Genomic DNA, 25,069 nt, shown 5'->3' with positions numbered 1-25,069 from the left:
CGAGTAGAAAATGTCAGGAAGTTTGGGAAGATGGTAGAAAATCATGTTCCTGCCCAAGGGGCCTTCCCAACTTGCCAAGTAATGTTGGAAAAGCTGTTAACCTCTCCATGTCTCCGTTTCTTCATCTGAAAATGGGGGAAATAGCCCTACCTCCCCCATTTTCTGGGCACCGCCTGTGGGCTCAATCAGAGAGCCTTTTATTAGCATCTCTGACTCACATCGTGCATATCCTTAGAGCATCTGTGCCCTTGGAAAAGAGTGAAGCTCTGAGCTAGGACTTTCAGAGCAGCCTCTCTTCTTCTCACTGCAGGTGGGTGGAAAGAAATTAGCTTGAGAACCAAGTGCAAATGCCCGGATTTCCAGGTACACCTGACAGCACATGGTGCTAGCCTTAGAGGTTTGTTGAATGAATGTCTGCACCCTGGCTGAAAACCCCTTGTCACCCACAGAGGTATCAACTGCTTGGTAGTTTCATACATTCCTTCATTTTCTTTCTTTCTTTCTTTCTTTTTTTTTTTTGTCTTTTTGCCATTTCTAGGGCTGCTCCTGTGGCATATGGAGGTTCCCAGGCTAGGGGTCAAATTGGACCTGTAGTCACCAGCCTACGCCAGAGCCACAGCAACGCGAGATCCAAGCCTCGTCTGCAACCTACACCACAGCTCACAGCAATGCCGGATCCTTAACCCTCTGAGCAAGGCCAGGGGTCGAACCCACAACCTCATGGTTCCTAGTTGGATTCGTTAACCACTGAGCCACGACGGGAACTCCAAACATTCCTTCTTAAATGTCCCATTTATGGATTTCTATTGCCAGGAACTATCAATAAATATTCATAATTCTATTAAAAGATTTTTTTTTTTTTAGGGCCGCACCTGAGGCATATGGATGTTCCCAGGCTAGGAGTCGAATCCAAACTACAGCCACCAGCCTATGCCACAGTCACAGCAACAGTGGATCTGAGTCACCTCTGTGACCTACACCACAGCTCACGGCAATGCTGGATCCTTGACCCACTGAGCGGGACCAGGAATGGAACCCGAATCTTCATGGATACTAGTCAGATTCATTTCCACTGTGCCAAGATGGGAACTCCTATTAAAAGATTTTCTTGATCCAGCTTCTGGACTCCAAGAGTATACCATATTAAATCGATATGAAAATTCTTAGCTCTGCTCCCAGCATGGGTGTGGGCATCTAAGGGCTCCCTCAGGAATGCGGCTCATTCAAGGAGATTCTTCCTCATGACCAAGCCATTCCCTGATGGTCAAATCATGCACTTCCCATTTTACCCATAAAGGGCAAAGCAGCCTGCAGAAATGCTTCCAACTTGCCAGAGTGTCAGAGGTACTGACCTTTGAAATATGAGTCTGTGATATGTGGTACTTTGTACAATGTAAGACGTCACTTTTGACTTTCAACTCCTCACTTCTTTCACTGGTTTTCAGATTCCTCAGAGGCTGTGTCTTTTCAGAGCTTTTTATTTTTTTGTATTTTTTTGTCCTTTTGTCATTTCTAGGGCCGCACCCACGGCACATGGAGCTTGCCAGGGTCTAATCAGAGCTATAGCTGCCGGCCTACTGAGTGAGGCATTGTTCCTAGTCGGATTTGTTAACCACTGCGCCACGACAGGAACTCCTTTTCAGGGCTTTTAAAACCATGCATCTGGAATTGAAATATCATACAACTTGAGAAAATGACTGTGGGGGAGCAGAGGGTCAATCAGCCTGCTTTTCGTTTTGTGTGCTTTCATACTTTCTTAGATTGTTTTGCCTGTCTCCCCCACAGCAACTAAACTCTTTCCTACTACATGTTTTTCACCCCTGCACTCCTGTACAAGCCCTAGAATTTAAATAACTTCAGCTGTGACACCCATTTGCTGCCTTTAGTGTCTAGAAATTTGGTTTGAGATTTCTAGGCTAAGTGTGCTCATGTACTAAAGCCAGAACCCCTTTCTTGAATATGTCAGCATTGAGGAGTCTTCTCCACCAGGGCAGCTAGTTGAGAGTTTTGAAAGCACCTGTCTAGAAGGTGAAGGAGGTATTCTTGATAATGGTTTCTTTTTAAAAAATTTTTTTGTCTTTTGTCTTTTGTCTTTTTAGGGCCACACCCACGGCATATGGTGGTTCCCAGGCTAGGGGTCTAATAGGAGCTGTAGCCGCTGGCCTACACCAGAGCCGCAGCAACTCGGGATCCGAGCCTCATCTGCAACCTACACCACAGCTCATGGCAACGCCGGATCCTTAACCCTCTGAGCAAGGCTAGGGTTCGAACCTGCAACTTCATGGTTCCTAGTTGAATTTGTTTCTGCTGCACCACAATGGGAACTCCAATAGTGGTTTCAGTGGAGAGAAGGTTGGGAACAAAATACTGAGCAAAAATGACGCAATGAGAGTAAACAGAAAATCCTCTGTAGTCTTCTGTCAGTTTGCAACCTTCAGTTTATTTCCAACACAATGTGAGATAAGCCAGAGCTGAGCCCTAGGACTGGTTACCGGCTGGTATCCAGGGCAGTCTGTGAAGAGAACAGAGACCTCCCGTGTGTCCGTGAATTCTTCCCTTTGTTCACACAGTCACCTCGCTGGCACCTCATTTGCTGAAAGGCTGAAGGGGCTGCTTCAAAATCCAAATACCTGAGCCTTTGTTCTTAGAAAGGACAACTTAAGAACTAAGCACCGGCTTTCAAACTGATTGGGAAGAGGGTCAGACATTCACAGCTCTTCATTCTTTTTTTGAGTCTACTGAATGAAAATGATCTTTTAGAGAAATTGAAGCTCATTGAAAAAGGAAAGGCTTTTAAAGATGAAAGATCACGTGTTATTTGAAAAAGGCACTAATTTTTTTATATTGCACTATGATATGCAAATATGAAAAGATCTTGTCCCAGACAGTTGCTAATGAGATGCCTAGATATGGTTGAAAATACCAGAGGGTAGGGCAGCCTAAGCTTTTTTTTTTTTTTTTTTTTTTGGTATTTTACATTTAGATTAAAGAAACGCCTGTAAAGGAGTTCAATCTAGCCATTCATTATTTTATTCCACAAGCACTTTCTAAGCCCCTAGGGTGGGCTAGATTCTAGGTGGGCTCTGGAGGGACAATGATAATCCATATGCACTGGGTATTAGCTAGAGTTCAGGAGAGGAACTCAGAATTCCCAGGGGTGTGAGCAGCTTCATTAATGTCTGAATTCTCCTGGTGAATAAGAAAAGGATCAACCATTTTGTTGGGAGTGGAATTGGTCAGCAGCTATCCCAGTGCTTGAATCGAGAAGGCATTTTTAACACTAATGCCATGTTTGGGAAGGCATTGAATTTTGAACAGGGAAGAGACGTGGTTAGGCTAGCATCTGGGACGATTGCTCTGGTGCCCAGAGGAATTGAAGATGAATTTAAGAGGAAGTAGTTTGGAGCCTGACCATTAGAAGCTATTACAGTGATCTGGAAAAAAGAAGAAGGCATCAACTATGGTATCGAAGAAAGAAATAGAGAAAGGGGAACAGAATGGAGAAAGCTTTAGATGACAAAATCAGCAGGATAAGTGACCTGATCTGATGAGCAGGGAAAGTGCCAGAATAAATGGAGAAAAGGGGTCCATGTGGCCTCTAGACCCATCTGTCATTCATGGAATGATGGTTGTACCACTGTCACAGAGACACTGCTAAGAGCCAAAGCCACTTTTCCCTCAACACAATGAATGACATGGATTATTTTCTGCCAATGGAGACCCAAATTTACGAGGCATTTCATGTTCATCAAGTGCTCCACTAATTTTAAGTCATTTGGAAGACAAGCAGAACTGTCAAATTTTGGAAATGAGAAACTACAGATTTGGAGGGGTTGTCGCCTTCTCCCCAGAGTCACGGAACTATTAAGTGAAACAGCAGAACTTCCTTCCAGGTCTATCTGTCCTTCTCTTCTGGCAGGCCTCCTTCTGTTTCTAGGAGCTGTCTCTGAGCTTCTTGGACTCAAGCTTTCTGTCTTGGGGATGGAGTTTCCTAACTTCTTGCCCAGGCTTCACTTCCTGCTTATATGTGTTGCTGATTGTGGTTAGAAGTGCATATTTTTGCTATAGGGTGGCATTTGACAGCGCCACTCTAAATAGCTATTTTGGTTTTGGGGGTATTTTTTTTAATTTTATTGACGTGTAGTCGATTCACATTGTTGTGTTCCTTTCTGCTGTATACCAAAGTGACTTGGTTATACATGTATATATTCTTTTCCATTATGGTTGATCACAATTCAAGATCCTAGATAGATATTTGTGATGCCTTCTTTTTCCTTTTGCCAGGTAGAATCCACAAATGAAAGACCATGATAAGTTTCCAGGAAAATAGTCCCTTGGTGCGTCCTCCCATAGCTTCCTCAGTGGCATGACTTCTGGGAGTCACCACTTTGAAACCTGGGGATTTCCACATACCCTAAAGAATGTTTGAAAGGGATTCATAAATGTTAGGTATGTGGGTGGGGCAGGGGTGAAAGATATTCCTTCATTCTACAGATGCAATTTACTCATTTGAGCAACTCCCTTAATCGGAGACAGAACTGGCTTCAGTGCAAATATTCGTGGAACTCAAAATAACTGCCTTAAATTCATTTTGCATTAAGTGCAGCGTAGAGCTTACGTGTGGTCATGGTGGAGCGTTCTGTGATGTCGCAGGAAAGTACAAGATGCGGGATTCCTTCTCTGCCTTGAGAAGTAGTGATTTGGGATTCGCCATTTAGCTTCCCTGAATCTAGTTCCACCTCTAAAAAGTAGGGAAGTTCTGTGGAGGGTTACTGGAAGATTCAAATTACAAAAGGTATGGACAGTCTTTGTAGTGTATACATTTGATGCACATAGTATCATTCATTACTTGAAGCTTCCGTTTTCTCAATTTTAAAAGAAGTTACAGAGTTCCCTTGTGGCCAGCAGATTAAGGGTGTGACATTGTTTCTGCAGTGGCTTGGGTCACTGCTGTGGCACAGGTTCAATCCCTGGCCGGGAACTTGCACATGCCACATGTGTGGCCAAAAAAATGTAAAAAGTTTAAAAATAAGTTAAATAAGATGATTTCCAATGTCCATTCTTGACTTTATGAGTCTGAGTTTATGAGGCAATCACTTCTATGAGTCTGTGCTTCTGGGAGGTGGAGATGTAAGCTGGCTGTCCAATTAATTCTTCCTATTGGTCAAATCAGACTACTTCTGTTTCATTTTCTTATTTTTTTTTAAATAACCCTAAAAGCACCGCTGTGTATAATACATACTTAAAATACAGAAAATAAGCCCCTGATCTTTTTGTGTTTTATTTTTGTTTGTTTTTGCTTTTTTTTTTTTTTTTTTTTTTAAAGGGCTACACCCACAGCATATGAAGTTCTTGGGCCAGGGGCCGAATCAAAGCTGCAGCTGCCAGCCTGCGCCACAGTCACAGCAATGCCAGATCCGAGCCATGTCTGCTACCTACACTGCAACTCACAGAAATGCTGGATCCTTAACCCATTGGGTGGGGCCAGGGATCGAACCCACATCCTCATGGATACTAGTCAAGTTTGTTTCCACAAGCCACAATGGGAACTCCACCCCTGATTTTTTTAATCTTCTATTTTCAGTGTCTCTACATAATATTTTTTGGACAAATAGCCACATCATTTTAAAACCCATCATAGCCCAATTCGACTCTCTAGAACACAGTGTCCTAGTCATCCTTCTGTGTTGGCAGCAAGCCACAAAGTGATACAACTGTGTTAAAATATCCTGAATCTCCTTGGTTCAGGATGGAGGGAAGGGCCACACTGGCCAGAGTCACCTCGTCTGCTTTCTCCAATGTGCTATAGAAACATAATTGGTGGTGTTGTTTTGTGTGTGCCATGACATGGAACAGCTGGGGAACACTGTCTACACTGATGAAATGGACCAAATAATTTCCATTTCATGGTGCCTAAACATAAATCAAATTGAAGAAGTTATTTGGGTTTGTGTATTCATATTTTTTCCTTCTAAACTTGGCTAGTTTATTAATGGTAATGTTATCATTAGTAGTTGTTATAGCATCAGTCTCATGAGTATAAGAAAAATGTGTCATTTATGTACTTTTAGTTTCTAAAACCGTAATCTGAGGTATAACTGAGACATATATGAGGAACAAACCATTTTAAAAAATTCCTTTAAAGCATAGATACCTTAGGTTTCAGAGGTCTGAGTTTTTTCGAAAATACTTGCCATTCAAGTTCAGGCAGAATCCCTATTTTCCACCCAAAACAAAAGTCATATTTGCAAGAGTGAAAAGGGGAAAAGTCTGCAGGTGAAGAGCGATAATTAAGTTTCTCTCATGAATAAACATGTCTCGACATTCCTTCAGAGAGGTTATTTTTATTACCATTTTTGTATCTGATAAAAATTTGCAATTAGCTAAGATAGTAATAGAATACCTTCAGCAAGTTTTCTAAAAATATTAAAATTCCTCATTTGGATGTGAAATATGAAAATTCATCAGTGAGGGGTTACGATTTAACCTCTTTAAAAAAAAAACTCATACAGTACTGGTTATTGTCTACAGAAAGATTTGGGGCCTTTTTTTTTTTTTTTAAGATGCTAAAGGGCAATTCATACCATAAAAAAAATCCACTTGAGTCCTGGGAAATTACCAAAAGATGGAGGAATCTATTTCTGCTTTTCCTTTCCAAAGCTAATGAGAGATTTCTAACATTCATTAATTGACCCAGAAATCTTAAACTGTCTTAAATATTAGTTAAGTATTAGTTTGGAGCTTAAAGCCTGCTGAGAGAATCATGTTCTCACTTGCCCCTATGGATTTCATAGCACTCACCATAACTTGTAATTACACATTTATTTGGGTAGTTCTTTATGTCTTCAAATCTCTCGTTAACCGCAGGGTTTTTTTTTTTCCTATTTTGAACACAAATCAAACTCTTCTGTTTTGATATAAAAATCCATGTTTTCCTAACATTTTATTTATTTTTTATTTATTTATTTATTTATTTTAATTTTTTTGTCTTTTTTGTTGTTGTTGTTGTTGTTATTTCTTGGGCCGCTCCCGTGGCATATGGAGGTTCCCAGGCTAGGGGTTGAATCGGAGCTGTAGCCACCGGCCTACGCCAGAGCCACAGCAATGCGGGATCCGAGCCGCATCTGCAACCTACACCACAGCTCACGGCAACGCCGGATCGTTAACCCACTGAGCGAGGCTAGGGATCGAACCCGCAACCGCATGGTTCCTAGTCGGATTCGTTAACCACTGCGCCACGACGGGAACTCCTTCCTAACATTTTAAATATAAGATGATGGTAGAATGAGAGGGAAAAAAAGCAGTAGTGTCAGTTAGAAGATGTCTTTGGGAATTTTGACTACACATAGCAGGAATCAAAACAGTGCCTTAGCCACAAAAGGTTTTGTTCTTTCAAAGAAAAGAAATCCAGAGTCAGGTTGTCAGGGCTGGGATAATACACTCAGGACTCAGGCTTTTTATTCCCTCTTTGCTCAGCCATGGAGCATCCCATCAGTGAGAGTATCTTATGGTTCAAGATGACTGCTGAACTATTTACAGTAACCAAGACAGGGAAGCAACCTAAGTGTCCATCGACAGGTGAATGGATAGAGAAGATATAAAGGAATATAAAAGATATAATAATGGAATATTACTCAGCCATAAAAAGAAGGAAGTAATGCCATTTGCAGCAACATGGATGGACCTAGAGATTAATATATTAAGTAAAGAAAGTCAGAAAGAGAAAGACAAATACCATAGGATATCACATATGTGGAAGCTAAAAAAAATAATACAAATGAACTTATTTACAAAGCAGAAAGAGGCTTACAGACATAGAAAACAAATTTGTGGTTACCAAAACGGAATGGGGGTCAGAAGGATAAATTAGGAATATCTTGTATTAACCTATAGTGAAAAAGAAACTGAAGAGAATATATATATACATGTATATATGTATATGTATAAACTGAATCACTTTGCTATATACCTGAAACATTGTAAATCAACTATACTTCAATCAAAAAAAAAAAAAAAAGAAAAGAAAGAAACAGGCTGCTGAAGCTCCAGCCATGTAATATAACAAATGACCACGCACACTTTTTTATGGAACCATCCCAGAAGTCCCACACAACCCTTTCTTGACATCTCATTGGAAAAAAGTGTTGTCACATGGGTATACAGAACTGCAGAGGAAGGTGGGAGATGTCACTTAAAGCTGCAAACAAAATCAGGATCTTGTTATAAATGAGGAAGGTAATAATGAATGAACAGCCTCTGCCTTGTCATTTAAGATTATTTGCATCCGTCAAAAATGAATGTATTTTTTCCTTCCAACAAATGGAAACAAAAATTACATGAGCTCAGAATTTAGCTCAGAAAAATAGGTTGTGTCCATGAGACAAATTAAAACTGCCTTATCACTGTATGAAATATTACTTTGATCTCTCCATTCATCCCCATGGTCAGGCAAAGCAATGACTGAAGATGAGGTGAATTTCCAGAAGTAACTGGCAGACCCTGCTGCCCTCTTCCCACGACTCTACCTCCTACCTAGACAACTACTCTTGGTGGCTGCTGTCCACCAAGAAAGTCCTAACTTCCTACAAAGTAGTCTTTTCCTATTTAATTGAGTTTTATGGCACCTACAAATGCGTTTTCAGGAGAGTAATCAATCTAACTTTCTAGTCTGCTTCTGTTAAAATGTTAAAATCAACCTATTTTCTAGGCTTTCCTGAAGTTATTAATCCTTACTTTATTTAATCCAAATTATCTCATAAGACATACTGTTACCAAAAAGTTGTTTTTCCCATACCTTTTTTTCCCCTTCTTTTTAGGGATGCACCCACGGCATATGGAGGTTCCCAGGCTAGGGGTCGAATCAGAGCTATAGCTGCCATCCTACGATGGATGCATCTGCAACCTACACCACAGCCACAGCAACACAGGATCTGAGCCTCATATGCAACCTACGGCACAGCTCATGGCAATGCCGGATCTTTAACACACCAATGGAGGCCAGGGATCAAACCTGCATCCCCATAGATGCTAGTTGGATTCGTTTCCACTGCACGACAATGGGAATTCTGTTCCCATTACTAGGGGCATTGTTAGTTCTTTGTGATTTCCTTGCTTGTGGGTTTTTTTTTTACAGAAAGTGTAAGTAAACCTAAAGCCAATATTCTGTTTCCTTGAGCTGTAGTAAAAAGTTGGAAGGAAAAGTTTGAAACACATACGAATGCACTTTTTTCTTTGCATGCTTATGCATTACATGAGTCTGAGTATTTTTTACATGAGTCTGATCAAGCTGGTAACCATTCACAAAATAATGGGGCAAAAGGGAAAAGAAGTGCTTTATTAGGGGAAAAAGCCACCAGCCTCAGAGTCAGACGATCTGAGTGTGAGTGTCAGCTTCACACTCTGCTTTCTGAACTGCCTTATAGGGGATGGTAATGGACTCGAGAAGGAGTAATCATGCTGGCTCTAGCTTCCTGTAGAAGCTGTCATGTAGTGCAGATTTGGTAATTCATGCCAGAGTCCTTCCTGAATTGCGATGCATTGTGAACATAGGAGTTTTTTGATCCACAAAACAGCAAAGATACTAATGTGATTGGAGATTCGAGAAAACACCTAAGCGTATGAAGAATCTTTTTTTTTTTTTTTTGTCTTTTAGGGCCACACCCGAGGCATATGGATGTTCGCAGGCTAGGGGTCCATTCTGAGCTGTAGCCGCCGGCCTACACCACAGCCATAGCAACTCAGGATCTGAGCCACATCTATGACTTACACTAAAGTTCAGGGCAACGCCGGATCCTTAACCCACTGAGCGAGGCCAGGGATCACACCCGCATCCTCATGGATACTAGTCGAGTTCGTTAACCCTGAGCCATGATGGGAACTTCCCCGCCCTTCTTTTTAATGATTTTTATTTTTCCCATTATAGTTGGTTTACAGTGTTCTGTCGATTTTTTTTACTGTATAGCAAAGTGACCCAGTCACACACACACACATGTATATACACATTCTTTTCATATGAAGAATCTTATTCACAGTTCAGTTATTATCAATGTAGGGTCAGGCTTTCAGAGGATAACTAGATGTATATTAGAGGAAAGTGCTAGCTAAAAAAGAGTTGTCCACTAACCAAGTTGGAAATTTCTTACTTTTTTTTTTTTTTTCATTTGAAAATAAGTGAGCATCAGATTCACTGTGGTGTTCAGGGTGATGTCAACTCAAAACGAATGTTGTTCACATTCTAGGGAGCTCTGAGCCTTTCTTTTTTCATTTTTTTAAATTCAAGTATAGTTGATTTACAACCTTTTAAGTATACAACAGTTACATATATACTCTTTTTCAGATTCTTTTCCATTATAGGTTATTACAAGCTATTGAATACTGTTTCCTGTGCTATATAGTAGGTTTTTGTTGTTTCTGTAGTTTTTATATAGTGGTATCTATTAATCCCAAATTCCCAATTTATCTTTCCCCCTGCCTTTGCCCTTTAGAAACCATAAGTTTGATTTCTGGGAATTCCCATTGTGGCACAGCGGAAACAAATCCGATGAGTATCCGTGAGGATTTGGGTTCAATCCCCAGCCTCGCTCAGTGGGTTGGGAATCCGGCGTTGCTAGGAGCTGTGGTGTAGGTCACAGACACAGTTTGGATCTGGCATTGTTGTGGCTGTGGTGCAGGCTGGCAGCTGGTTGTATAGGTAGCACCCTGCAACCCCTAGCCTGGGAACTTCCATATGCCACCTGTGTGGCTCGAAAAAGAAAAAGTTTGATTTCTAAGTCTGTGGGTCTGTTTCTGTTTTGTAAATAAGTTCATTTGTATCATTTGTCTAGATTCCACATAAGTGATATCATATGACATTTACCTTTCTCTGTCTGACTTCACTTAGTATGACAGTCTCTAGGTCCAGCCGTGTTGCTGCAAATGGCATTATTTCATTCTTCGTACAACTGAGTAATATTCCATTGTGTATATACGCACCACATCTTCTTTATTCATTCCTCTGTCTATTCATTCCATTGCTTCCATGTTTTGGCTATTATAAATCATGCTGTGAACATTGGGATGCATGTAACATTGGGATGCATGTAAATTAGAGTTTTCTGGATCTGTGCTGGTGCCTTTCAAAGTGTGCTGCCGGTCCAACCTTTAGAAAGAGGGCAGTTGCCAACACACTCTGGATCTGTATGATTCTTAGCGTTGGATGTAACTATCCATTTGAAAGCAGGGCTTCTTTCCCATTCACCCATTATCTCCCATCATGCCTAATAGTGTGTTTTACCCAGGTGCTCTATGAGATTGCTGAATTATATGTGGGTGGTCGTTAAAGTCTAGAATTGAGCAAGAAATGACAGCGAGTTTTAGGTCTTAGTCAACTGTCTAGGAAATAAATATAGAAAATGGCAAAGCAGAGGTGCTCCAGTGGAATTTAACTCCAAAGCCAGTCTTCCCTGACTTCACTTATCTGACACCATCAACTCACCAGACTGAGTCAAGAACCAGAAGGACTCTAATAACCCCATCAAGCGCCCACACCCAAACATCTGTCCCAGAGTCCATGCACCAAACCCACATACTGCTCTTGAAAGAAACCCTCATGTCTTCACTCTCATTTTAAACACAGATCTAGTAAACCAACTCTTTTGGTATCACCTCAGTGCACTAGCAGAGACTTGTGAGAGGTAAATACCCTTCCAATAACATGAAGTGATAATGGATAGCAAAGGGGGTGAAAACAGCACCATGAAAGGCATTCGTTCAGAAGGAATTCCAAATAGTATTGGTTGCGCAGCATTTACATGTTGGACAGACTGCGTTCCACATTTCCATATCCCACAGGAAAAGCCTGAGTTATAGCTAAAGGCAATAACCATGTTAACAACGATGACCCAGAGCCATAAAACAAAACAAAGCAGTGACATCATTCCCAGTATTCTTTGAAGATGAGGAAATGCATGCTTAATTTTTGAAAGTGCATGTGGTAGATTAAATCATATCCCAGTTACTGCTGCCATTTCCCCCGCCAGAGAAGTGACCAGAGTTTCATGTCCCCACCCAGTGCTTGGGACTTTTAGAGCCTCCCAGGGAGCAGAACATATCCCCACCCAACCTGGGCTCCACCACATGTATTGCTTTGGCAAATGGAAGGCTAGCAGGTGCACCAGATGCCATGTCCAGATGGTTTGAGTGGCATCTCAGGTTTCCACCAGCTCTCCTGTGCCCAGTGTCTGTCATGACAATGGCATGTCTCACATGGGGGCTGCTGCCTCAGCCTAAGGCTCGGAGTGGGTTAGCTTGGAGAGCCACTGCCAGGAGCAGAGCCAAGCCACCACCCTTGCAGCCTCCACGGAACCCAAGGAGACATAACCCTTCTGTTTTAGTTTTAAGCCTCCGAGCTTTGGAAGTTTTTAATGCAAATTCAGTGTGCTTTTAAAATGGTTCCTGTTTGTTTGTTTGTTTAAAGTTCTTTTAATAATTAAAATAAGATATGGAAGTTCACATATTGAGAGACCCTTCCCCCAATGTGATAAATAATTGAGGTATTACTGTGAATAGCCTCTAAAACTGCACTAGTGGAAAAACAGCCAGCAGCAGCCACATGCCATATATGAACCAGATTGTCCTTCCTCCACCCAGCAAGTTGGGGAGGGCTCCCGTGGGTGTGCCTCCTTAGGGCCGGGAACCAGGGCCTCCTGGGGGTGGGGGGTCTCAGTGGATGGTGTCTCCAAGGACTGGTGATATTGAGGATGATGTCGTGAGGGTGTGGGTTAAGGACAGCTGGCAGCCACCTGCCCTTCTTTGAGAAAATTTCAGGGGTGGGGGGTGTGGATCATGGGGATCACAGGCACAAAGCAGAAAGTCAAGTCCAATCTTTCCATCTCTGCAAAACCAAGCCCTCCAGCACTAACTGGGAGCCTGAGAATGACCAACTTCGTGACTACGCACACATTATTTCACCTTCTGCCTTGGCACCCAGGATTAATTAATCACTGCGCGTCGTCTCGCGACCACACAATGCTATATACAAATAGAGGAGACCCCCTAATTCACGGAGCTCTGACTCGTGGTCTTGAATATTCATGTTCAGCCACGCCAGTCCACTCTCTCGCCCAGCAACGACTCTTTGTTTTACTGAGCGCTGAGGGGTCCCCTTCTGTTTGGAAGGTGAAAGGGGGCCTGTATAGGGTGTGTGGCTGCAATACCGATGCCCCATTGTGTGCTCCTGGGGGAGATGCTAGAAGGCGCAGTGACAGCTGCCTGGAAACCTCAGCCACACCTGACACCCATTTTTGTCCCAAGTGTCTCCCCATTAATTTGCTTCGTTCAAAATTCATCAGGCCTGCAAGATCTCTTCAAGGGAAAATGCACTTCAGAAGAAAACACAGGGAGTTCCCGTCGTGGTGCAGTGGTTAACAAATCCGACTAGGAACCATGAGGTTGTGGGTTCAATCCCTGCCCTTGCTCAGTGGGTTAATGATCCGGTGTTGCCATGAGCTGTGGTGTAGGTCGCAGACGCAGCTCGGATCCTGCGTTGCTGTGGCTCTGGCGTAGGCCTGTGGCTACAGCTCCAATTAGACCCCTAGCCTGGGAACCTCCATAGGCAAAAGGACAAAAAAAAAAAAAAAAAAAAGAAGACGAAAACACAGAAAAATAGAACAGTTAACGTTTCTTGCATGAGGTAGCCCTAGTTTTGCCCCTTGCTGTGTCACCTTGGACAGATTTCTTAACCTCTCTGAATCTCAGTTTCCTCATTTAAAAAAAAAGAAAAAATGGTAATAGTAGTGCCTGCTTCACAGGTAGGTGGTGGGGATAAAGGGAGCTGGTGACAAGTTTGGTACCTGGTATGTGCTCCACAGATGTTAGTGAAAAGTGTTACTTCTTGATGAAAGGTAAAGGCTGGTCTATATGTTGGAAGCTGTGGCAGGCTGGAGACCCAGAAGAGCCAAGGGAAAGGGAAGTGGTAAAGGACCCCTGAATCAGGAACTCTGGAGTGATTATCAAGCCCTCCAATGATTGCGATGAAACCCTGTTCTGCCTTGTGATTTAAGTACTTGAGCTGGCGGTCTTGTTTAATAGTAAAGGGTTGTTCTTCTGCGTGGCTCTTTTTTAAAGTATCCAGTGTTCTAAAGCTAGGAGCCGAGTATGATAAAGAAGATGTTTCTTCTTAGGAAGAAAACTTCCTCAAAATCTAGAGAGAAATCAATGACTAAATTGTAAAGGAATGAAAAATATCTGGTACTTGGATTATGACCCTTGCCTGGATCTTCATCTTTCCTGTCTGGCTTTATTCTCTAATGAGACTGATGAACAAGTCACTAGAGTTCCAGCTGCTGCTCAATGGGTTATGAAGATTTGGGTCTGATCCCTGGCCTCGCTCCGTGGGTTAAGGATCCGGCCTTGCCATGAGCTGTGGTGTAGGTTGCAGACATAGCTTGGATCCCTCGTTGCTGCGACTGTGGTGTAGGCTGGCAGCTGCAGTTCCGATTCAACCCCTAGCCTAGGAATTTCCATATGCCAAGGGTGCACCGCTAAAAAGGGAAAAAAAAAAGTTACTTATGCAAGTGTTGGAAGATTTCTGAGTTGAATTTAATCCAAACACAAAAGTGTGGTACAAAAAGAAATTTTTCTTAGTGGATTTGGAAAGCAATGATTAGTAATCTAGAAGTCAGAATTCCTTTGAGCCAGATGGGCATTAAGGATGCTGGCTTCCTGTCTGTTTAACTACAGATTTCTAGGATTTATTGATCCAATCCTTCACCAGCCAATGGCCCAATTCAAAATAACCCCTTCCCCTCACATAATTTACCACATAGGTGTGTTTTTAAAAAAGATTCAGGAGTTAGATGGAAACAATCTTCGAATATTTAAAGCATTTGTTATAGAGAGGAATGTAAAATTATTTTGTGTGGCTCAGTAGAATAAATCATGACTAAACAATCTAGAAGAGAGGAGGGCAGATTTTTGTTCAGTAAAATGGAAAATTTTTTTAAACTTAAATGCTCCCCAAAACAAAACAGGTAGCCTAATGAGTTCCATGTTACCTAGACAGGGGCGTTTTTCTTTGGTGGTCTAGAGATGTTTTATTTATTACTTAAAGGTTAATGTAAGTGAGGGAGTTCTGATTGTGGCTCAGCAGTTACCAACCCAACTAGTATCCATGAGGATATGGACTCAATCCCTGGTCCCATTTAGTGGGTTAAGGATCCCGCATTGCCATGAGCTGTGGTGTAGGTTGCAGATGCAACTTGGATCCCACATTGCTGTGGCTGTGGTGTAGGCTGGCAGCTGTAGCTCCAATTTGACCCCTACCTTGGAAACTTCCATAAGCCGTGGGTGTGGCCCTAAAAAAAAATTATTCCAGGTGAACTTGATAATCCCTTGTCTTAGTCAGTTTGGGCTGCTATAACAAAAATACCACAGTCTGGGTGGCTTAAATAACAAACATTCAGTTCTCATGGTTCTGGAAGCTGGACGTCCAAGATCAAGGTGCTGACGGACTTTGTCTGGTGAGAGCCCATGTCCTCCTGCTTCATAGATGATCATTTTCTCTATAGAAACGTAGCCAGCAGAGCTCTCTGCATTCCCTTCTACGAGGGCACTAATCCTGTTCATGAGGATTCCACCCCCATGATCTCATCACTGTCCTCAAAGACCCCACCTCCTAATACTGTCACACTGGGGGGTTAGGGTTTCAACATATGAATGGTGGGGGGGGGATATAAACATTGACTGGACTACACCTTCAAACTCAGAGATGCTATAATGTATTTTGAAGAGTGCTTTCCTCTATTCTATCTCTCTAGAGTAGAAGTTGCCTGTCTCCTTTCTCATATGTGATCTGGCCTGTGAAATAGTGTTCCAAAGAAGTACAGCAGATCTGCATCAGGGGGTTGCTGTTTGCTAATTTTGCAAACCTGTTCATGACCATGTACCAGTTTCCTTTTGTTTGCGTTTTGAGGGTGTATGTGGGAGATCCTAAAATGGAGGGACCAGAAGCATCTCAAATCTAATCCTTTGTATGTTCATCCATGATTGAAACTAAAGTCAATCAGGAAATAGAAAAAGGGTCAAGAAAAGCAAACAAGCAAATAAACAAAACCTGCAGAGATCCACCAGGACCAGAGGTCTTGGTAAACTTCATTGACAGCCAGACTTACCCAATAACTGTTAAGAATCCAGTTCTGCTAATGATGACAACTAATATTTTGAAGCTGTCATGCTGTTGTATGACACATTTTGATAATGTTTCACCATAACAAGCCAAAAGAATGATGTCCTAGATATTCAAAACTTTACAAGGAATTTTCTAAACAATCCAGACTCATCACTTTTTATAGTTATAAATCCAGGCTGCGCTTTGCTAATCTGTCCATCAGTGAAAACTGTTTTAGTTTCTCCTCCACTTGTATATGCAAATTTTATATACAAGCTCAGTTCAGATAACAGGGGAGCATTCTTTATTTTTCCTTAATTAATAAGTAAACATTATGTACCTTTGTACGCATAATATTTTAGGAAGCTTACAAATATAATCAAAAACTGCTTTTCTTTCTGAAGACTTAGATATTAAAATGAGCCCAACCAAGTTGCATTATAATCTCTAATATCACATCAGGTTTTAATAAGCCTCCTTTTTGCAGCACACATGTGCTTAAGACTTCATGGAAACCAAATCTGTGGAGAGAAGGGATTACTTGAGATTACTTTGAAATATGCATTGTTTGAAATGGCCTCTGGTGACCAGCTTTCATGAATGGCTCGTTTTACTTGTGGGGCACATCATCTGGTTTAATTATATCAGCTCCTTTGTGTGACAAGTGCTGGTGTGTGCGCTGAGAAATGAAAATTTAAAACAAGCTAGAATAGTTAGTGAGAAAATAAATTCTGAATGGGAACACCATTGGGTGTTTGTAGTATAGAAGCATAGATGAGCTTTAAGGACTCAACTAGCTGTAAACATCTATTTATAAAGATACTTTAGTGACAGTAAACATACATTTACCCCAAATGTCCCTATATGTAGATCATATTCTGAGCCTTTTCAGGAAGATTATTTTACAAATATGACAGACAATTGTTTAGGGTGATAATACAGCTCTTAAATGTTTCATCTTATAAATTCTTCTGCTTAAAACTTCATAAAGTTCACTCTTTTGTAACAAGAGAGTGAAAGGTGAGTTTTTGGTAGCCAAAATATTACCCAGCATCTATCTGGACAAAAAAAAAATTAAGACAGAAGTCGTATTTTAAGTTTCAAGTTACTACAGGCCTTCAATACAAGTACCATCGTTCAAATCAGTGTCGGTGAATTTATGGTTTTGAAAATCTCCTACTGGGTCTCTTCAGGTGCTAATTCATCTGAAGCCTTTGATGAATATCGCTGTGTCCTAGTACTTATTTGGGGGTAGGTCAATGAATTTGATTGGACAAGAATGCCATAAATCAGATGGATGTCAATAAATATGGGTAGACAGTTTATCCTTGCTGTATGCTTTATTTGTGCTTTGTGGCTACAATGAATACATTCATTCTCTTAAAGACCCTTGCTAGTTACTTAGTTTGTTCCACGGTAGTGATATTTTCCATGATCAATGGCCTGAATTTCACTTGAAATTTAAGTAGAGTTGCTTTTTTGACTTGATAAATGTACAGCTCTGCTTATTTGGCCCTGGGAGATAAGTAGACAGCTAAAGGAAAGATGACAATCTGGTGACAGTTTAGGGATTTAGGTGCGTAGAAAGCACATGTGGAAGATGATTGTCATTGAAAGTCTTGGAATGATATATTTAACCAAAAAATCCCAAACCAGCATATCCCAGTACAACTTGTGAAGGAAGTATTTTTGAAATGTCAATACATGACCTAATCTGAATGTTAGCATTTCCTTGAAAATGGGTCTCTGAGCAAAGATGTTGATTTAAACATGTGATTTTTTTTTAAAGTTTCTCTTGTAAGTATACATTTTGGAAGGGGGAAAAAAAATCAGAGCTGTTGTTCATAATTTGCCCCTAGATCTTGAGCTGAGAACTAGAATTTCTTGTCTTTTGAAATGTGTACTCATTTTTCATACTGTGTCTCCTGACCTCTTTTTTTTTTTTAAGGGTTTTTTTTTTTTCTTTCTTTCTTTTATTGGGTATGCTAGCAACATGCAGAAGTTCCCAGGCCAGGGATGGAACCCATGCCACAGCAGTGACCTGAGCCATAGCTGTGACAACACTGGATCCTTAACCTTAGCTACCAGGGAACTCCTTCAGCTAAGCTTTTTTTTTAGGGCCGTACCTGCGGCATATGAAAGTTCCTAGGCTAGGGGTCAAATTGGAGCTGCAGCTGCCAGCCCACACCACACCCACAGCAACTCGAGATCCAAGCCTATCCGTGACCTACCCCACAGCTCACAGTGATGCCGGATCCTTAACCCACTGAAAGAGGCCAGGGATCAAACCCGCGTCCTCATGGATACCAGTCAGGTTCGTTACTGCTGAGCAAGGTCCCTCAGAAGGAATCTGTGTCTCCACTCTGCTGTATTTAAACCCTTAGAAGGCATTGAAGAGTGTTATATCAGTAGTGAGCTTTATGGCATAGAAAGTAGCGCAGTGGAAACTCTCTTGCCTGTAGCTTAATTTTTAAAGTCGAGTGTTCCTCTTTCCTCACATAGATGTTAACTACAGGAACATATTTTTGAAACGCTCTTGAAATAAAAATGTGGCACCTAATTGTTTTTTAACAATATTTTCTTCAACTTAAATGTATCACAAGAATTGTGGAGCTTTAAAATAAATTCCTATTTTGCCAGATTATGTACATCAGGGGAACAAACTAAAATGAAACATGTCCAAGAAATTCCCAAACTTATTAAAATGTACATTTTTAGCACTAAAAATGGTAGAACTTCAAGCTGCAAAGAAGACTATGTTTCTTCATTACTTGAAATATGTGTCTGCCTGAGTGAATATACTTATATACATACCTAAAATACGCGTATGTGAGTGCCTGCACATGCACAACTGTGTGTGTATCTTGCAAGAAAAAAAGATAAACACATAAGGCACTGATGAAACCTGATGCTTGTGGTAGACAAGAGTGCTCAGCAAACACATTAGCTGCGCTGTCAATTTCCAGCCGCTTGCAGTGGGTTGGGGCCATGTGACTAGTGACAGCCAATGAAATATTAGAAGTGGTCTGAGTCACTTCCGGGTTCAAGCCAGGGGAAGCTCTCCTGCAAGATTCTCCAGTTTTTTGGTTTTGTTTTGTTTTTTCTTCCTCTGCTTCCTGGGCCAGCTGTTGCAGCAACCAAACAAGAGTGCCCCATCAGCCTGCGTCCATGGACGACCCAGCAGAGCATAGCTCCTTGTCACTCTGTGTAGGATGACTTGTAGGATGGGTTAAGCATTGATATTTGGGGGGTTTTCTGTTACTGTTATTGCAGCAAACTATTCCCACTGATTTATGCAATACTTCAAGATACTTCAACAGAGACGAGCTATAAATATTTAAAACCAAAGGCAAATATAATAAAAGTATACTTTAAGACCAAGCTAAGATGCATTAAGACTGCATTTGTAGTTATTTTTATTCATATGCTATCCTTTCACTGACCCATTTGAACGGAAGTTTCCAATGCTTCCCCCCTTTGGAAGTCCAACAGTCTTTTTGTTCTCCTTCTCTCAGATCTCTTTGCTATCACTGGAACTCGTGACCATTATCAGACCGTTTGGACACTTTGTAGCATCTGCTTCTGGAATATCATGTCCTCCTGGGTTTTGTTTTGGTTTTTTTCCCCATCATTTTAGGTCATTTCCTTTTTCTCTGCTTTGCTAATTTCTCTTTGAAAAGAAGCTGGACGAATCTTAGTCTTGGACTTTTTTGCGTTTGCTGAAGTGCCTTGGTAAGCTCAGTTTTATATGGGTTTTGGTTCCTATCTTGGCGGGGTAACTCAAAAGTACACTGTAACCTCTCATTTCATTCTTATGACTGTTTAACTCTTTCTGTTCTCTTCCTGCATGAGAAGTTAGAGGGAAAGCCTAGAAAAAAATTTCACTTAGTTCTATTTAGATCTTGCAGTAGATCATGGGGGGAAAAATCCAACTTAGACATAAATGCATTTAAAACATAATTTGTTGCTCTCCCTCACCATACCCGAGGGATAAACAACACTAACAATTTTGTGAATAGATGACTTTTCAAGGTTCTTTCCAATGTCAAGATGCACAGTGTTGGTGGGAGAAAAAGCAGAAAGGGAAGAAAAACAAACACTGTTGAAGGAGGGTCTCACATTTAGCCAAGGAGTTCCCCAAAGGTGCTGCAGGTCAGAGACACACACTTTTCAGCTGTCATTGGTGGCTGGAAGAGATTTATTATTAGAGGAAAATAAAAATGTAACTGCACCAGAAGGAGACTGCTGTCTATCTTCTTTGCTTGGAGTTGTAATAAATTAGATGGGGAAACAGGCTTTCTGGGGATTACAGTAGATGAACTTTGCCAACTGGGGGGGTTTTAAAGAAGAAATTAGCTCCTTCATGGTTTCACATATATCTTAAAGAAGCCAGCACATCCTGAAGGCTTCCTCTAAAGAAAAAAAGTGATGTATGGGCAACTTGAAAGTCAAAATTAAAGGAAAAGGGCCATGTAAACTGACCCTAGGGAATGTGAGAACCATGTAGATTGGTACGGGGGTGGGGGGAAGGAGGTTGTGGGTAGGGGGGTGGACACCACCTTCTCGCTAGTTATAATCCGATTTTGCCCCCACTCTGATGATAAAGTAAGTGTGTTCTGGCTAAATTCAGCATAGAGTCACTGCTTGCTGCTGGCCTAATCTTCCTGCGACTGCAATTGGTTATGGTGTCCCTTTTTTTCCTCTCTGTCTTCACTCTGGAGTGGCATGGCTTTGTACGAGAAAAAATTCCTTTGCCCGACCTGAGAAATTGATCTCTGTGCTGAGTGTGTTGTTCTGATCCTGTTTTGCACATACTTCAGATGTGTAGTCATTCATTCATAAAATTCTGCGTTATCCTTAGGTTAAAGGCGCGCGCGCACACACACACACACACACACAGAAAAAGCTATCACACAACAACTCCTATATGATGCCAGGCTTTTAGAACTTAGGGCAATTTCAAGGCTTTAAGGGGGGAAAAGTGAATTAAGTTAGTGACCAGGGCCAAGTCTATAGCCGTAGAAGTGAAAGGCCAGGCTTGACTATGGAACCAGGTAAACTATAGTTCAGTAACTCTCAAACCCTTTGGACTCGGGATCCCTTTATACTATTGAAATTGTGTTTTTATGCCTTTATGTTATTAAGCTTGTGTTTATGGGGATTGTAGCTATTGATACTCAGAAATTCAAACTGAGAAATTTTTAAAATATCAATTAAAAAATAGAGAATTCCCACTGTGGCTCAGTGGGTTAAGAACCCGACATAGTGTCCATGGGGATGTAGGTTCAATCACTGGCCTTGCTCAGTGGGTTAAGGATCCAGCATTGCTGTGAACTGCAATGTAGGTCCCAGATGCAGCTTGGATCCTGCATTGCTGTGGTGTAGCTATGGCTCTGATTTGACCTCTAGCCCGGGAACTTCCATACACCACAGTTGTGGACCTTAAAAAAAGAAAAAAAAATTAAAAAATAAATCTTTTGTATGTTAAGAGATATATTACGAAAAATAACTGTATTTTCCAAACCAAAAAAATGTTGGTGACTAAAGTGGCATTGTTTTGCATTTTTGCAAATCTAATATTTATCTGAGTAGAAGAGGACTGAATGCTTATATCTTCATCTGCATTCAATCTGTTGAAATATATTGTGTTGGTTGAGGGATAGGAATAAAATTCAGCCTCATATGGATAAATAGTTGGAAAAGGAGAAGTATTTCAAGAGCTCTTCCAAGTACTTGTAGAACTACTTTGATACTATCCCCAAACTTGACAAGTGGTGATTTCTAAGGGTGAGCTGAAACCACGTCGGTGAGCTTTTAATAGTCTGTTATGTTAAAATTCAGTGGTCATCTTGCATTTTAATTGATTTTTTAACTCATGCATGATTTCGTAGCATTGTATTTGGTCATTTGGGAAATATTGGTTCATCGAATTATGGCAATAGGCTAAACGTTGACACATTTCACTTTACAATATCAAGAAATAATATTCATTAGTATCAATATCAGTGTCACAGGAAGAGTTTATACGTTGGGAAGCTACTAAGCTCACAGTAGCAGATGCATTTTCCCAAAATTCTGCAATTCTGCTTTTGAATTGAAAGCTAGATTTTTCTTTCTTTCTTTCTTCTTTTTTTTTTTTTTTTTTTTTTTTTTTTTTTTTTTTTTGCTTTTTAGAGCCGCACCTGTGGCATGTGGAAGTTCCCTGGCTAGCGGTCGAATCAGAGCTGCAGCTGCTGGCCTACATGCCAAAGCCACAGCCACAGCAACTCAGGATCTGAGCCGTATCTGCAACCTATACCACAACTCACGGCAATGCCAGATCCTTAACCCACTGATTAGGGCCAGGGATCGAACTCACATCCTCATGAATACTAGTGGGATTTGTTTCCTCTGCACCACAATGGGAACTCCTTGAAATCTATGGTTTCTATCATTAGCAACAAATACCATTTTCCTTGCAATGATAGTCTCGTGTCAGTTATGACTTGAGAAAATATCTGCCAAAAATCTGTCCAAATAATTCTTTCAAAATAAATAATTCTTTCAAAAATAGTTTTCAAGTTAAAACAGAAGGGGGAAAAAAAAAAAAAAGATGTGTCCAGGAGTTCTCTGATAGCCTTACAGTTAAGGGTCCGGTGTTGTTACTGCTGTGGCGCGGGTTCAATCCCTGGCTGGGGAATTTGGTTTGCAAAATAAAATGTGTCTAGTTCACTTTGCAACTCACTCACCGTGCCTTTCCCCGACAAACATCAACCTCGCCTCCATAGGCAGCAAAATGTTATGTCTCTCCTCTCATGAAACAGAAAATTTTAAAGAGAAGCTGTGTATCCAGTGTCACAGGTTAATCAAATTAACCATTTTACTGCCTCATCTGCAGTGAAACTAGCTTTTTAAAAAACTGTATGTGATACCCCCTTGATTCATACAAAAGCAGTTTTATCCATCATTGCTCTTACACCATGAGTACACATGTCAACAAAGTGAAAACAGGCAGTGATGTGTGTTCTTATCAAAATAGTTCTGGCCTTGTAGGCTCTGCCCACAAGGATCTCAGGGTCCTCCCAGAGTACAGCTTGACAGCCACCGCGGTGGACAAGCCTATCACCGGCATCCCCTTTACCTCGGCACCAGCTGCCCAGACAAGGGGGAAGGGTCGTGATGAAGACAGACACCCCTTAAACGTACCGGGGCAATGAGGGCTTTGATTTAGTGTGGGGTTTTGCTAGACAAGCATATGTGAACTAGACTTTCTGTCCAGTTGGCTTGAAGTCTTCCCGGTCTTTTCTTTCTTTTATATGTGACTTGAAACTTTTAATGTCACATTTATAGTTGGCTGGACTGCCCCGAACAAAGTGCTGTAAACTTGCCACACCAATTGGCTGTAGCTACAATTGGCGTTTTCATTTTAGGGCTTGAAGAAAAGGCGGCTTGTGTTCTGGTGCTGATTCGTGAATACAGCATCGTTCCTCAAGCTCACTTTCCATGTGTGAGAAAAACCTCTTTTGACATTTCTCCCATTTGCAACGATTTCTCAAGACAAATTGTTAGTCTCTAAGGACACTTGTCGTCCGCCACGAAGTATCCAATTCAAACATGGCATCCTTGTCGTCTTTGTCAAGGTCTGCATTTTGTCTGTCAGGGTTTTTTTTGTTTTTTTGTTTTTTCCTTCTTCTTTACTTCTTTTCCTTCTGGAGCTGGAAACCAAGCAGTGAGAGGATGACAGGTTCTAAAAGGTCATTTTTGAATAAAGAATTGTCTGTGTGCACTTTTCTTCAGAGTCGTGTGTTTTGTGTGTTTTAGTGAGGGGAGGTGGACTAGAAGTGGGAGCTCTCCTGCTGGCCAGACCTGTCTGAATGTTTCATTTTCTTTACCACTCAATTTCTCAGCTTTTACATATGAACCCTCTGAATCAATAATAAACTGTGGCCAAAAAAAAAAAGTCGATCTCTTCTGCACCGAACACTCCAGAAAGAAAGCCACTTTATATAAAATGTGCCACCTTTCCACTCCCGTTCTCTTATGCGGAAATGATTTTCAATGTAGTTTATATAAGGTGCCATTAAGGTTCATTTTCTTTTTCCTAAAGGAAGAAGTAAAGTAAATAAGATAAAGAAAAGAATAACCTGGAACATTGATTGGGTTCCAGGGAATGTTATCAACGTCTTAATTGTCAAGAATTTTCAGTTTAATGTTGTGACTGATTATTTAAACCAAGTGCCGCTGTTCCCCCCTCCCCCATACTCTTGAGTCTGTATTTTCTGGGTCACCCTTGTCAGCAGAGGTTGGTTTAAGCCATATCAGATGCAAGAAACGCTGCTGTCTCTTCACACACCTTCGCCGGCTTTGAGAGGTGGGCAAAGTTTTGCTACTTCGAGAACCAATCCTCTGAGAAATCTCTCATTTAACTCTTTCGGCTGATGCATGCTCTATGGGAAAAAGCCAGTGTTTCGCTCATTTCTTTCACTTTCCTGTCCTTTCGGGTTCATATCAGTTTTCTCATGATTTAAAACAAATGCCCAGAAACCAGTCAGTGCAGAACAATTGTGGGCTTTCACTGTTCAGTATGCAAGGCAGTCAGTGAAATAACCCCAAGTTATTACCAAAAAAACCCCCAAAAAACCCACACACCAAGCCACAGGATCAATCAGAGGAGGCTGACTTCTTGCTCTGCAGATAATGTGGTCAGAGCTTCCTTGCTGCAGACACTGGATTTTTGTGTGAAAACCTAGTTCTTGTTGAGTCTCCTCTCTCTCTTCCTCTCTCCCCCTCCCTCCTCCTCTCTCTCCCCCTCCCCTCTCGAAGAATAATTACAGGCTGGAGAGTGAAAAGCATTAGAACTGTTTACAAAACAGCTCATAAAGTTTAAAATAATAGGTGGGTGGGTGAGTGTGTGTGGGTGTGTGTCTAAAACACTGTCATGTGTGT

General features: G+C 41.2%; 1 protein-coding gene across 25 annotated transcripts in view; it reads left to right on the top strand.

Annotated features, from left to right (window-relative positions):
* The window catches only part of SULF1 (sulfatase 1), a 181,128-nt gene that overhangs the window by 66,723 nt on the left and 89,336 nt on the right, over positions 1-25,069 (top strand). For 3 of the 25 annotated variants that reach the window (XM_021089260.2, XM_085022155.1, XM_021089265.2), the window contains exon 1: positions 24,425-24,494. The exons of the other annotated variants lie outside the window; for them this stretch is intronic. The gene's annotated coding sequence lies outside the window, so the exon portion shown is untranslated. Of the gene's footprint in view, positions 1-24,424; positions 24,495-25,069 lie in introns of those variants that run through there. 25 annotated transcript variants of the gene reach the window in all.

This window comes from Sus scrofa, chromosome 4, assembly GCF_054392235.1.
Source record: "Sus scrofa isolate SSC_HxYL_T2T_F1_AM1 chromosome 4, Sscrofa_HxYL_maternal_Yorkshire_Landrace_v2.0, whole genome shotgun sequence".
In the NCBI taxonomy this organism is placed as follows: domain Eukaryota; kingdom Metazoa; phylum Chordata; class Mammalia; order Artiodactyla; family Suidae; genus Sus; species Sus scrofa.
Note: the sequence above shows the minus strand (reverse complement) of the source record. Positions and strands in the feature narration are given on the sequence as shown.